The 14,287-nt window shown below is 46.6% G+C and overlaps 1 protein-coding gene across 2 annotated transcripts in view; it reads left to right on the top strand.

The window, feature by feature from the left end:
* The first annotated feature begins 443 nt into the window (after positions 1-443).
* The window catches only part of st6gal2a (ST6 beta-galactosamide alpha-2,6-sialyltranferase 2a), a 99,360-nt gene continuing 85,516 nt past the window's right edge, over positions 444-14,287 (top strand). Inside the window, exon 1 of one of the 2 annotated variants that reach the window (XM_056251776.1) lies at positions 444-632. The gene's annotated coding sequence lies outside the window, so the exon portion shown is untranslated. Of the gene's footprint in view, positions 633-1,080; positions 1,102-14,287 lie in introns of those variants that run through there. The other variant, XM_056251778.1, reaches the window with a different exon arrangement.

The following is a 14,287-nucleotide window of genomic DNA, read 5'->3' as shown; positions in this document are numbered from 1 at the left end:
CAACTCGTTGACTATCACATGTTGATGTGATTGGTTACAAGGTAGTTTGTGACGTCAGAAACATCGATTTCAAACCACGTTTTTTTGTTCAAGCTGCAGTTTAAAGGAGAAAATACTAGCATATGATTAGTCTTAAAGCATATCAAAAACACCACTTAGAAATATAAACAAATTTGATTTTCACAACAGGGGGACTTTAAAATAGTAAAATAACAGTCGTGCTGCATGGGCTAAACACTATGTTACTAAGGGAAGCTCTACACACCAACCTTATGGCCACTATAGTCTATTTATCATTTTAGGATATTCTTACTGAAAGCTAGTGGGTAAATCGGCTGAGATGGTTAGAGCGCCGCTAGCCCCCTACCTGTCAATCAAGCGCTGTGTGTATAGAATCAGCTCAGAGGCTCCGCCCCCTCCACACTAAACTCATCTGATGATAACACCGAGAGCCGGAGGAATCAAAGCCACCGACTACACGGTCGCCCGTTACCGCTGGAGCATCACTACCGATCACGCACCACGTCTCCAGCTCTCTCTTTATCAAAGCACGCAAACAATATCGACTGGAAGGGACCGAGAGGAATATATTACCCCATTAACAGAACAATGAACGCGGGCTGATTTCTCAGGTAAGCCGTTCGCGCACGAGCCCTTTATAATAGCAGCGTTTTGCGAACGCAATATTTAATAAGCCTCAAATTGCGGGATACTATGAGTACATGCGTATTTTTTTTTTGCGTGTTTGTTTTTCATTGAGCCACATTCACGCTCGCAGTCACTTACTACACGTTGCTCCGTCGCCTCTGTGGAGACGATGTAAGAAACGGACGCGATATGAAATGATTTGAGCGCGTGATCCAGCTGTGCAGTTCTGCAGTGATGGCTGCACAACATCTGAGTGCTTTTGCTTGTAAACCCTGTGCTGGCGTTCAAAACACACGCAGTGTTGAGTTCAATGCGCTCCATAACCCTGCCCTTCTGTGTTCACTGGCGCTTCATTTGCTGTGCTTGCTGAAGTTCAATTAAATACCTTAAGGCAGCCCTGAAGTGCAGTGCTGATGGTATCTACGAGACATCCAAGAGCTCTTTGTCTGCCAGGTGAGCAGGCTTGAGAGAACATGTGGTAGGGATGGGAGTTGTAAATGAATAGACTCATTTCAAGATTTCAGTCTTGTTAGTTGCATGAATATGGTGTGCTTTGAAATTGAAAATGTCCTCAAAAAACAGTAAAAACCAATTGTGAGGATTGCCATAAATGGGGTTTAATTAAAATCTTCAAGGCAGTGTTGTGTGCTGCCTTTGGAATGATGCAAAGTGTTGGTTGTTTCTTAAACAGAAATTCATGTTCCAGTTCAATTTGATGTTTACATGGTTTCTTGGTGAAAGACTGATGTGCTATCAACAAGGAACCAATGCTGTATGTATATTAAAAAAAAATATTAAAATGCTTTCGAATGTTTCATCAAGTATTTTCGTTAATTCTTTGTTTGGCTATTATTATTATTATTAGTCACATTATATTTAACAAATCCTCTAAACTGTAGTGTAGCTACTGATGGTGGATGGTGATGATGGTAGCTTTTAAAATGTGTTAACTACATACACTCACAGATTTGTAATTCAAGTTAATTTCTTCTGAGAAGGTGAATTGTTTACCTTTTTATTAGCAGTTTATTAGCAGTTCAAATTGGTCCATTTCACTGTTATCATGTAGCCTAAGCCTACTGTAATAGTGTTTATTAATATTTTTATCCTCTCTCTCTCTCTCTCTCTCTCTCTCTCTCTCTCTCTCTCTCTCTCTCTCTCTCTCTCTCTCTCTCTCTCTCTCTCTCTCTCTCTCTCTCTCTCTCTCTCTCTCTCTCTCTCTCTCTCTCTCTATCTATATATATATATATATATATATATACATATACATATACATTTTTTTTTGGGAGGCAAAAGATATGTTGCCTGCCTCTTTAGTCTTCATCCCCTGGCATTGAAAAAAAAAAAAGTAGTAAAGTTATTATTAATAAATTTCGTATAATTACATAAATTAGGTTTCTGCAAGTATATATGTACAAGTTTGTGTGTGGGTGACTATGTGCCTTAGTGGGTGTATTTGGGAGATTTTCCAGCATGACAACAACAAGCAGTGTGACAGAATCAATCCGAGAACAATGGGACATTTTCTGGAGTATAGAAAAAATGCCTATGATGGGAAATAGTGTCTAGAGACTATGTGTGCAGTTTTAAACTAGCTAGCAGAACAACAAGACGACCCGGCAGACACATAGCCTATGTTGTGCTAAAACACACCAACAGTGCAGATCTATGAGAGACTAATTAAAATTAATCTATTGTTATAGAACTATTTAGTTCAAGGAATTTTTTGGATTATTATTTTTTTGATTGGTGGAATGTCAGATGGAAAATCTGGTTAATCAGTCAAGTCTCAATTACTTTAGTTTTGTGCATAATGTTAAGTTTAGAGTTCAGCTACTAAAATACACTAAGAAACATCAGAATAAAATGAGGCGTTGCTTTTACAGTATTCATGGTGTAGTTAAAATGACCTCACTGTAATATTTTCGAAGTTGTAAATAAAACAAAGCTAATTTGATTACGTTTTCAGACAGATAGTCTTTCAACTTAAAAATGTTATGTTTAATTCAATGTTACTTGCCATGTCTTTGTCATTTGGAAATTTAGCAATTTCTGAGTAAATATAGTTTCAAAGTAAATCCTACACCAATTTCAGTACCGGTTTCACAAGTACAAAAACACAACTTGCATTAACATGGATCTTGGATCTTGAGTTATCCGGATGCCAGGCCATTATTTAACACCGGTTCTCAGAGGAGAGACAAGACCGTATGACCTGCATAATGAAAACACTGGCAGTAGATGCTAGGGTTGCAGTTGGAGTTCATTTTTAAAATGAAACATGACACATGCTGGCTATATTGTCCGCCAGGCCAAATCACACATGTGGCTTATTGACCGTCATTGCATCTTGCAGTTCTTGATCAATGATTTGTGTTTTATGTTGTATAGATTGTAAGTGGGGTCAGTTGAACACTGTTGCCTTTTAATAGTTTTCAGGTCAGAGTTCTTTGCTTTTATATGTGTTCAATGTGTTTGTCCCCTATCACTTTAGCCTATTGTGTTTAGTACCATCTAGGACAGTGGTTTTCAAAATTACTTTAAGAGCGACCCTTTTTTTTTTTTTTTTTTTTTAGATTGACGTGACCCAGATACAACCTCTAACATGCAATCAAGTCAAGCCATGCTGTGGTTTTGTTTATGTTTATGCTGCAGTTGGTCATGAGGTGGCTTCCGCTTTTGTTTTATTTAATTTAACTTTTGCTTGCGGGTTCCCGCTGCCTCCTTCCCTGATCTAATTAATTAATTTATTTATTTATATATATATATATATATATAGGTATATGTATGTGTCTAAGCATGACCTTCATGCTTACTTTTTTTTCTTTCAATAATACGTTTTTGTACAATTCACATCGAACAAATTCATATGAAATCGCCACCTCGTAACAGTTTCATTTTCCCGTGAGATCAACCTGGATGTAGCAGTTTAGAATTTTTGGCTAATGCAATAAGATATCATGACCAATTACACATTTGTGACAGACAGACGGACGTACAGACAGACCAACTTATTTAGATGGACAGACAGACAGATATTTAGACGGACAGACAGACAGACAGATATTTAGACAGACAGACCAACATATTTAGACAGACAGATAGACAGACATTTAGACGAACAGATATACAGATATTTAGATAGACATTTAGACAGAAGTAATATGCATTGTGCATGCCGTGACTGTTTTCACAGATTCAAGGTTTTGAAGTTTACACGGAGATGATAACGGTATCGTTTTCAAAAACTTGCACTTTGAAACATATTGCATTAAAAGTTTTCCGTTTTACAACGGAAACTTACTTAAACTGGACAATGACTTTCTTCTATATCTGCTGTACAGCCAAAACAATCTCTGTTCCGTTCACTGTAAAGCTGCTTTGAAACAATCTGTATTGTAAAAAGCACTGTATAAATGAAGGTGACTTAACTTGACAGACTGTCTGTCTTACTTTCAAGTCAAGTCACCTTCATTTATATAGCACTTTTTACAGTACAGACAGACATTTAGACCGACAGACTGACATTCAGACAGACGTTTGGATGACAGACAGATAGATAAACTAACAGACAGACAGACAATGTTGAGCATAAAACTAAATTTTCATCAACTGAGCAGCCAGACTTCGACTCAATAGACAAACATTGACACTCCATTTATCAGAAGATCTAAGAGCATGATGACAAATGTGGCTGCCACGTTACATAAAATGGGAAAAGAAATCAGCATAGTATCATACAGAGAGCTGAAGCAGAGACAATAGATAAGCAACAAGGAGGTATCAGAATCCTACAAAGCCTACAAATAACCAACAGGCAAAATTCAAAATATATTTATATTTGTATTATCATTAGGGCTGCACGATTTGGGGAAAATGTCATATTGTGATTAATGAGGTCAATATTGCGATATGCGATTGCGATATAATAAACAAATGTCCAAAAATCGCCTTTAAAGTTGTCCATTTCGCGATTTTTCTCAATGTTTATATATTTTTGCACCCTCTGTAACGCACAGACCGAAGCGCCCGCGCCCTCAAATCACTTGGACGTGGCTGTGTTTACAAGAGGTAAAAACGATATAAATACTGTTCGTTTTCTCACACAAACCGCTCGTTTCGTGTCTTAGGCCATCAATGTGTACTTACATTTACGAGTCATTAAATCATGTTTAATTTGGACTTCTCTGTGCATGCTCTTTGAGGTGGTGACCATAGACCTGCATTATATGACTGACAGACAAGAACGGTTTGACCTAAAAATATCAAAATTGAAACTACTGCGGAAACAAAGACACCTACATCTTGGATGCCCTTGAGGTAAGCTAAAACATATCAAAAATTTATTTCAAAGTGAACTATCCCTTTAAGTATATTTGTGTTCCAAAATGAACCAACATCTTATAGGTTCTTACCTTTTTTAAAATACCCAGCGAGTTGACGACAAAGCGGTCATCAGTTGACTGTGTATCAGACTGTGGAAGAATACTAGTGGTAAAAACGCCTCAACAAATGTCTCACAACTGAATGGGAGGGGAAATTGTGTTCAAATAGCCAGCAAAAGCTTTGGTCTTTAACACTTGAGAACTGAGATTTGGTCTGGTCCACGTCTGATACTTATGCTTTCCTTCTGAAATAACCTTGTGCTAGTTAAGTGATTTCATTGTTTAGCGGGTTTAGGTTACTGCGGCTGTTGTGCGGTAATTATATTTGCTTGATATTCTCTGTGTACATTAGGATGTAATGACTTATGACTGATTAAATCTGCAAATGAGTAGTGCTGAAGTTCTTCACCCTGCTGCCTTTTCTAATTACCTCAACCTGATTGCAGCTCCGCTGTTCTCGTTTTTTTTTCTTTTTTTTTTTTGTTGAGAAAAACACCCACACAATGGAGACTGCTTCATTGCTTCAGAAAAGAAAATGCATGTCTGCTGCGTGACAATGTCACATGCAACATTCAAAACTAAACCCCTATGGCCATTCAAAGGCGGAAAAGATTAAAGAGGAAACAAAAACGGTAATGAATATAGACATTTTGGGATTAAAAAAAAATATTTTGCTTAATAGCCGAATAGTTTTCATAATTTTACACTACATTATATTACACTACACTGTAAAAGGTGATCAGTTGACTTAATCATTTTAAGGCAAAGGGTCTCCTCACATTTCTCTTTAAATGTGTAATTGAAAAAAAAATAAGTTATGTCAACTTGTCAATTCCACAACTTATTTTTTTTCATTTAATTTATGTACTTAAGGCAGTTAAATCAACTGATCACTTTTTACAGTGTAGTTTCAGGCTAGTTGACAAAACTGTCACCACCACCAATATGTTACTAAGGTATTGTTAACTGTAGTTAGTTGTCATAGTTAAAGGTTACTATAGGGGCTTTCGCACCAGGTAGTTCTAGGAACTTAGTTCTAGGAACTAGCCACCAGGGTGGTTCCTCGAGAACTAATGGTTCCCTTAGGAACATTTTCCTGGTTGCATTCGCACCGCTAGTAGGAACTCTGAAGTGCATGATGTGAACTGCGGTTGATGTTGGGACCTTTATTTTGACGGCGCTGAGAACGCCAGAGCCTGAGCACACAGTGCTCGACGATCTGTCTAAGGCCTTGTCCCCACGGACACGGGTATTTTTATAACCGGAGTTTTTCCTACAGCGTTTTAAAAAAAAATCCCGTCCACACATGCTCGGTCTCCGTCTACATGAAAACGCAAAAACACGCTATCAAGCGCGGTCAAGAGCATGCCACGCCAGCAGGCGGCGATATAAACCTTAACCGTAAAGCCACGTTGGCCAATCAGAAGTGCAAATCTGACGTCAAACACAGCGGATAACGGCGCACACTCTGACGTCGCAAGGCAAAAACCCCGGTTTCACTGTCTACACGGCAACACTGTAACCGGCGTTTCTGAAAATCCTCACCCTGGCAGGGGTTTTCAAAAATGTTCGGTTCTCTTACGAGAGGTTCTCTCGTATTGCGTAAGCTAGCTTACGCTGCGGGGAAAGATTCATCTTTGCTGAGATATTGAAGCCAAAAATTATTTCATAATTTGTATCCATACACAACGCAGTTCCTCTGCGGCAGACCTAGAGCAGGCTAGCTAGCAGCTCATTGGTTCGCTCAGAGAGAACTGCTTAAGCCTATGGGAGAGCGGGGCTGAACCCGCTTCCAATGAGAGGCGCCCGCGCGCTCATTGCGTCATGGCCCGCCAGAATGGGCGTGGCCATGGTGTATATAACAGTCTCTCCCAGGCTTATATGTTGTTTCATTTCATCTTCAGCAAGCTGCACGCTTCTGCTGTCCTGAGAAAAGCCGTCGCCGTCGAGAAGGCATCACTCTAGCGAGCTCCCGGACCCTGAAGAAGCCGGCCGTCTTCGCCACCTTCAGCCGCCCTGCAAGCTAGCGCCATCCGACGACTGTATCCTTCTCTATTATATCTAAAAGAGCCGAGCGTCTTTTTAAAGATGTCTCGTTTTTCCTGCGGCTCTTGCCGCGCTCGTCTCGAGGACGGAGACCGCCATGTCATCTGCGCTCTCTGCCTGGGACTCGAGCACGCAGAACTCGCCCTCGCGGATGGAGGATGCGACTTCTGTGAGAGCCTGCCGTTGTCGTCCCTGCGGGCACGACTTCTGGCAGCAAAATCCGCTCCCGCGCCGCCTTCCTCTTCGCCGCGTAAGAAAAAACGCCGCTCCCAGAGGCCGCCGGAGCCCCCAGCGGAACAATGCGGGCCGCCGTCGCCGCCTCCCGCTTCCCGCTCTCCCTCCCCGCCCCTGCCGGACATACAGTTGCCGCCGAGTGGCCGCTCTGTCGCTTCCGATGACGCCGCGGAGGAGAAGGACTCCTGTTCACTGCTCGCTTCTGACAGTGAAGAATGGTCATCTCTCGGATCCACGAGAGAATCGGCGGGGATCCGCGCCGGGATAGAGGAGGAACTAATGCGCCTCCTCTCACAGGCCGTCGAACGCCTCGGTCTCGAGTGAGCCTTCGGGGCCTGCTCCACCCGAGCAGGTCCCGAACCGGATGGACGGCAGCTTTTTTCATCGGCGCTCGACCCCCGCGTGCAACCGGGCCGCTCCATTCCTGCCTGAACTTCACGCAGAGCTGACGAAGTCCTGGAATGCCCCGCTCTCGGCTAGAAACCGCTCTGATATATCCGCCTCGCTGCGCTCGGTGGACGGAGCCGCCGAAAAAGGTTACTCAGCCATGCCGCCCGTCGAGGACTTGGTCGCCGCACACCTCTGCCCGCCCTCTGCTAGATGGCGCTCTTCCCCCACGCTTCCTTCGAAAGCTTGCAGAGCGACCTCGAGCTTTCATGCTCGCGCCTACGCCGCCGCCGGTCAGGCCGCCGCAGCGCTACATTCGATGTCTGTCCTCCAAGTATTACAGAGCGATATTCTCCGTGAGTGGGCCGAAGGCGGTAGAAACCCCTCCCCCGCTGTCACGGATCTGAGAAGTGCTACGGACCTCGCCCTTCGCGCCACTAAAGCCGCCGCACAAGCTCTGGGGAGATGCATGGCCAGCCTTTGTGTTGCCGAGAGACACTTATGGCTCACGCTCGCCGACATGGGAGATTCTGAGCGCGCCGCGTTTCTTAGCGCGCCCCTCTCCCCGACGGGCCTTTTTGGATCTGCTGTCACGGGAATCGTCGATCGCTTTTCTGAGGTCCAGAAAGCTACTCAGGCGATGAATTTGTTTCTGCCCCGCCGCGCTAGCTCTTCCGCGGGCCGCTCTCGCGAGCCTCCTGCCAGAGCTCCACCACAGCGCCCCCCTCCGCAGACTCAAACAGCCCAGCGCAGACAGGGCGGCCGCCCTCGCGCTCGCTCTGACAGCCGCCGCAGACCGCCGCCCCCACGAGGCCCGCGACCTAAGATCACGCTGAAGCCTGATCATCAGAAGTCTGCCTAGCAAAGTCAAGAAAACGACGGTGCTCTCCCGCTGCGGCCAGACCGCCGTCAAAGCTTCGCCCTCTGTCAGTCCCCGTTATTTCGCCGACTGCTGTAGTGTTGACCGCCACAAACAAGCCGGTGTCCCAGCCCGCTTGCGAGCGACAAAAAGCCGTTTTTACGGCTACCCAGAGAAATCTCAAAAAGAGAAAATTTGCCAGTTGTGTAGAAAATGTGCCCACAATCATGTGCTCACCCATACACACAAGCATAACATACCCCGTGTCTCTATCAGAGCCCCATCACATGAAACGGGCACAGCCCGCTCTAATATCAGAGAACATAAACACGCCCACGAGCTTGTGCGCGTGCCCCTCTCTGCTCGCTCTGTTTCACGGCCCATAGACTCCTCTCTGAGTGCAAATCCCGTTGCCACACACATTCAAAGCGCGCCCACACACTGTGTCCAGCCCGCTATGTGCAGCAATCAGGGCGATATAGCCATTCGGCCACTAGCCGCATGCTCCAAAGCGTGGGAAGCCATTCCAGGCATTTCCCCGTGGGTGCTAAGCATTATAAAGGACGGCTATCTGCTACAGTTTCGCCGCCGCCCGCCTCGTGCGCGCGCGGGGCTCGAATCTACTGTCAGCCCGCTGGCCGCCGGCACGCTCCGCTCAGAAATTGCGACGCTGTTGCAAAAGGGCGCCATAGAGAGAGTCCCACCATCTATGACCGAGTCGGGGTTTTACGGCCGTTATTTTCTGGTTCCCAAGAAAGACGGCGGCCTCAGACCGATTTTAGATCTCAGGTCTTTGAACAAAGTGCTCATGAAGAGACCGTTCAAGATGCTCACTACCAGGAAACTCCTCGCGCAGGTGCGCCAGGGGGACTGGTTCATCTCTCTAGACCTGAAAGACGCCTATTTTCAGATCCAGATAAATCCCCGTCACAGGCCATTCTTACGTTTCGCCTTCGAGGGTCATGTTTATCAATACGCCGTTCTCCCGTTCGGCTTATCTCTGGCGCCCCGCACATTTACGAAGTGCATGGATACGGCGCTCGCCCCCCTGCGGAGCCAGGGGCTGCGCATATTGAATTATCTGGACGACTGGCTGATTTTGGCCCAATCACAGACGGAGCTTCTGTCGCACCGCGCAGTTCTCCTCGACCATCTGAAAACGCTGGGCCTCTCTGTCAACTGGAAAAAGAGCTCCCTTCAACCCAGTCAATCGATTTCCTTTCTAGGAATAGATTTGAACTCGGTCACGATGACGGCTCACCTGTCTACACAGCGCGCGCGCAGTGTACAGCGACTGGCCGCCTCGTTTCAGATGGGCACCCGCTCACCTCTGAAAACTTTTCAGAGGATGCTGGGTTACATGGCCTCAGCCTCCGCTGTGCTTCAGCTGGGCCTTCTGCACATGCGTCCGCTTCAGCTTTGGTTAAACAGCCGTGTACCCCATCGCGCGTGGAACACGGGCCGCCAGCTGATCAGAGTTACGCAGACATGTCTCACGGCGCTGCAGCCATGGACAGTAGCAGAATGGTTTCGACAGGGCGTCACGATGGGGACCTTTTCTCGCCGAAAAGTCATCTCGACAGATGCATCCAACACGGGTTGGGGTGCAGTCTGCGAGGGCTCACCGTCCTTCGGCCATTGGTCGACACAGGAAAGCCCCTTACACATAAACTGTCTGGAAATGCTTGCGGTCGAGAACGCGCTTTCGCGCTTCCTCCCGCTCATTCGGGGACACGACGTCCTGATCCGTTCGGACAACATGGCTGTGGTCTCCTATCTCAACCGTCAGGGCGGTGTCAGGTCCAGGAATCTCTTCCTACTGACACACCGCATTTTAGTTTGGTCTCAGAGCCGCCTGCTCTCGCTCAGAGCGACGCATGTGCCGGGCCATCTGAACGACGGCCCAGACATTCTGTCCAGGAACCTCATCTCCTCAGGAGAATGGTCCCTGAACACACAAACGGTCCAAATACTGTGGCGGCTATTCGGCAGAGCAGAGGTGGACCTCTTCGCGTCAGAAGAGAACGCTCACTGCCCAATATTTTTCTCAAGGAGCGAGGACGCGCTAGCCCAGGAATGGCCTCGCCGCCCGCTCTATGCATTCCCTCCGATCGCTCTGCTACCACAGGTAATTCAGAGGATCAGGGACACACGCCACTCTGTGCTCCTCATAGCCCCGCGTTGGGTGAGTTGGGTGAGTGGGTTCCGGAGCTCACTCAGCTGTCGCAGACAGCCCCGTGGCCCATCCCAGTCAGAGCAGATCTCCTCTCTCAGGTTCGCGGCACGATCTGGCACCCCCATCCACGGCGCTGGGCGCTACATGCATGGGTGATCAACGACTATTCGTTGATTTGCCAGAAGGAGTAAGAAACACTATCATACAGGCTAGAGCACCTTCCACGAGAAGGCTCTATGCGTCTAAATGGTCTGTGTTCTCAAAATGGTGCACCGACAAACATCTGGACCCACGGTCATGCGAGGTGCCGTCTTTGCTTGTTTTCCTTCAAGAGATGCTGGACAAGGGCAGGTCCCCCTCCACTCTCAAGGTTTACGTGGCAGCCGTCGCGGCGTTCTCTGAACCCCGACGCGCTCAGTCCCTGGGCAAAGACGAGTTAGTCATCCGCTTCCTCAGGGGAGCTAAGAGGATGAACCCTCCGCGCCCCCCTTCGGTTCCTATCTGGGATCTTTCTATAGTTCTCGAAGCTATGAAAGCACCCCCGTTCGAACCGCTCGAGTCTGTGGACCTAAAATACCTCTCGCTCAAAACCGTTTTTCTGACGGCTCTGTCCTCAGTAAAACGCGTGGGGGATCTTCACGCGCTCTCATCCAGCGCCGCGTGTCTCGAGTTTGGTCCGAATGATTCTGTTGTCATTCTCAAACCTAGACATGGCTATGTCCCGAAGGCGATTGGTACCCCGTTCAGGGCTCAGATTATTTCCCTATCGGCTCTGCCTTTATCCGATAGTGAGCGCGACGCCAATCTCCTCTGCCCGGTGCGGGCTCTGAGATTGTACACTACGCGCGCTGCCGCGTTCAGACGCGCTGAGCAGCTTTTCGTGTCGTTTGGGGGGCGCACCAAAGGTCTGGCCGCCTCTAAACAGACACTGTCTAGATGGATAGTAGACGCTATCGCCTCTGCTTACGCATCTAAATGCCTGCCCTGCCCTCTGGGCATCAGGGCGCACTCCACTAGAGGCATGGCCTCATCGTGGGCATGGTCCTGTGGAATTTCCATTCATGACATTTGTGTGGCCGCGGGATGGGCCTCCCCGTCCACTTTTGTCAGATTTTACAACTTGGAAGTTCCCGCCTTGCAGGCAAAATTACTAGCTGTCTAACGACCAGCTCCCTAAGAAGCTGCATTACTGGGAGTCCCTCACACAACCGGTTCGCCCCTTGTGCTCTCCTTAAATGCTTATACACTTCATGTGCCCGCTCTGCCGGCCTCATACATGCTTATGTATACACTTCATGTGCCCGCTCTGCCGGCCTCATAATACATTCACTCCACGTTAAAAATCCCCCGGTATCACCCTGGGATTCATGAGTGGATTCATAGCGCGCACGGCGTTGACCAGGTGTTCCCGCAGCGTAAGCTAGCTTACGCAATACGAGAGAACCTCTCGTAAGAGAACGAATCGGTTACCTAACGTAACCTCGGTTCTCTCTAGAAGAGGGAACGAGTATTGCGTTCCCGGCCGTGCTTGCGCTACTAGCGTTTCGCTTCACGCTGAAATAAATCAACATATAAGCCTGGGAGAGACTGTTATATACACCATGGCCACGCCCATTCTGGCGGGCCATGACGCAATGAGCGCGCGGGCGCCTCTTATTGGAAGCGGGTTCAGCCCCGCTCTCCCATAGGCTTAAGCAGTTCTCTCTGAGCGAACCAATGAGCTGCTAGCTAGCCTGCTCTAGGTCTGCCGCAGAGGAACTGCGTTGTGTATGGATACAAATTATGAAATAATTTTTGGCTTCAATATCTCAGCAAAGATGAATCTTTCCCCGCAGCGTAAGCTAGCTTACGCAATACTCGTTCCCTCTTCTAGAGAGAACCGAGGTTACGTTAGGTAACCGATTCGTTTCAGTGCGTTTTCGTGTGGACGAACGGCCGAACCGCGTAAAAAAAGTCACGGTTATAAAAATACCCGTGTCCGTGTGGACAGGGCCTAACAGTCCTGTCAAATACGTTATTAGATAGAACTGTTATACATAGAAAGTAGACAGTATATGAAAAGGTATTAGCGTATGCTGTGTGGTTGATGTCCAGTGTTGCTAGCTGAGCAGAAATATATAATGTTTGGCTTGGTCCCCTCAAAGTTGCGTTGGATTTTCTCCTTAGCGTAAAGGTTAAGAGGTCCATCTATCACTGTTTTCTATGTTCATAGTTAGTTTGTGGAATAAATATATAGGCCTAGGCTATAATCTGTGTGTTTACACAGCTTTTTAAAAAATGGCGGCTTCTGGTGTTTCGCATACGGTAAGCTAATCAGCGTACACTTATGTCACTGGTAGTTCCTACTCTGAAGTAGGAGCTAAATTAGTTCCTCCAAAAGGAGTTCCTAGAACTAAAATCATTCCTAGTTCCTGCGGTGCGAACACGCCAAACACCGGGTACTTCCGCCAATAGGTCACCAGGATGATATATATATATATATATAGATATAGCGCCGCTCTGGAGAAAACCGTGATGTCATTGTCCAGTTCTGTTCTCATATAATGGTGTCAATGCAGGCAGATCAATAATAATGTTGAATATTAAATTAAATGTCCCCAACTAAGCATGCTGAACGCGAAAAAGGCGACGTGTGTGTATATATATTAGTGACAACGATTAATCACATCCAAAATAAAAGTTTGTGTTTACATAATATGCTAAAAACCCTATGCTAAAACCCAAAGATGCTCGAGTCTATTGGGTTGAGATCTGGTGACTGTGGGGGCCATTTTAGTACAGTGAACTCATTGTCATGTTCAAGAAACCAATTTGAAATGATTCGAGCTTTGTGACATGGTGCATTATCCTGCTGGAAGTAGCCATCAGAGGATGGGTACATGGTGGCCATAAAGGGATGAACATGGTCAGAAACAATGCTCAGGTAGGCTGTGGCATTTAAACGATGCCCAATTGGCACTAAGGGGCCTAAAGTGTGCCAAGAAAACATCCCCCACACCATTACACCACCACCACCAGCCTGCACAGTGGTAACAAGGCATGATGGATCCATGTTCTCATTCTGTTTACGCCAAATTCTGACTCTACCATCTGAATGTCTCAACAGAAATCGAGACTCATCAGACCAGGCAACATTTTTCCAGTCTTCAACTGTCCAATTTTGGTGAGCTCTTGCAAATTGTAGCCTCTTTGGGGTCTCCTGGGGTCTTCTGCTGTTGTAGCCCATCCGCCTCAAGGTTGTGCGTGTTGTGGCTTCACAAATGCTTTGCTGCAAACCTCGGTTGTAACGAGTGGTTATTTCAGTCAAAGTTGCTCTTCTATCAGCTTGAATCAGTCGGCCCATTCTCCTCTGACCTCTAGCATCAACAAGGCATTTTCGCCCACATGACTGCCGCATACTGGATGTTTTTCCCTTTTCACACCATTCTTTGTAAACCCTAGAAATGATTGTGTGTGAAAATCCCAGTAAAATCCCGTCTGGCACCAACAACCATGCCACGCTCAAAATTGCTTAAATCACCTTTCTTTCCCATTCTGACATTCAGTTTGGAG

This window comes from Rhinichthys klamathensis, unplaced genomic scaffold (genome assembly GCF_029890125.1).
Source record: "Rhinichthys klamathensis goyatoka isolate OS25496 unplaced genomic scaffold, OSU_Roscu_1.1 h1tg000090l_1, whole genome shotgun sequence".
Classification (NCBI taxonomy): Eukaryota; Metazoa; Chordata; class Actinopteri; order Cypriniformes; family Leuciscidae; genus Rhinichthys; species Rhinichthys klamathensis.
This window is presented reverse-complemented; position numbering and strand designations above follow the sequence as displayed.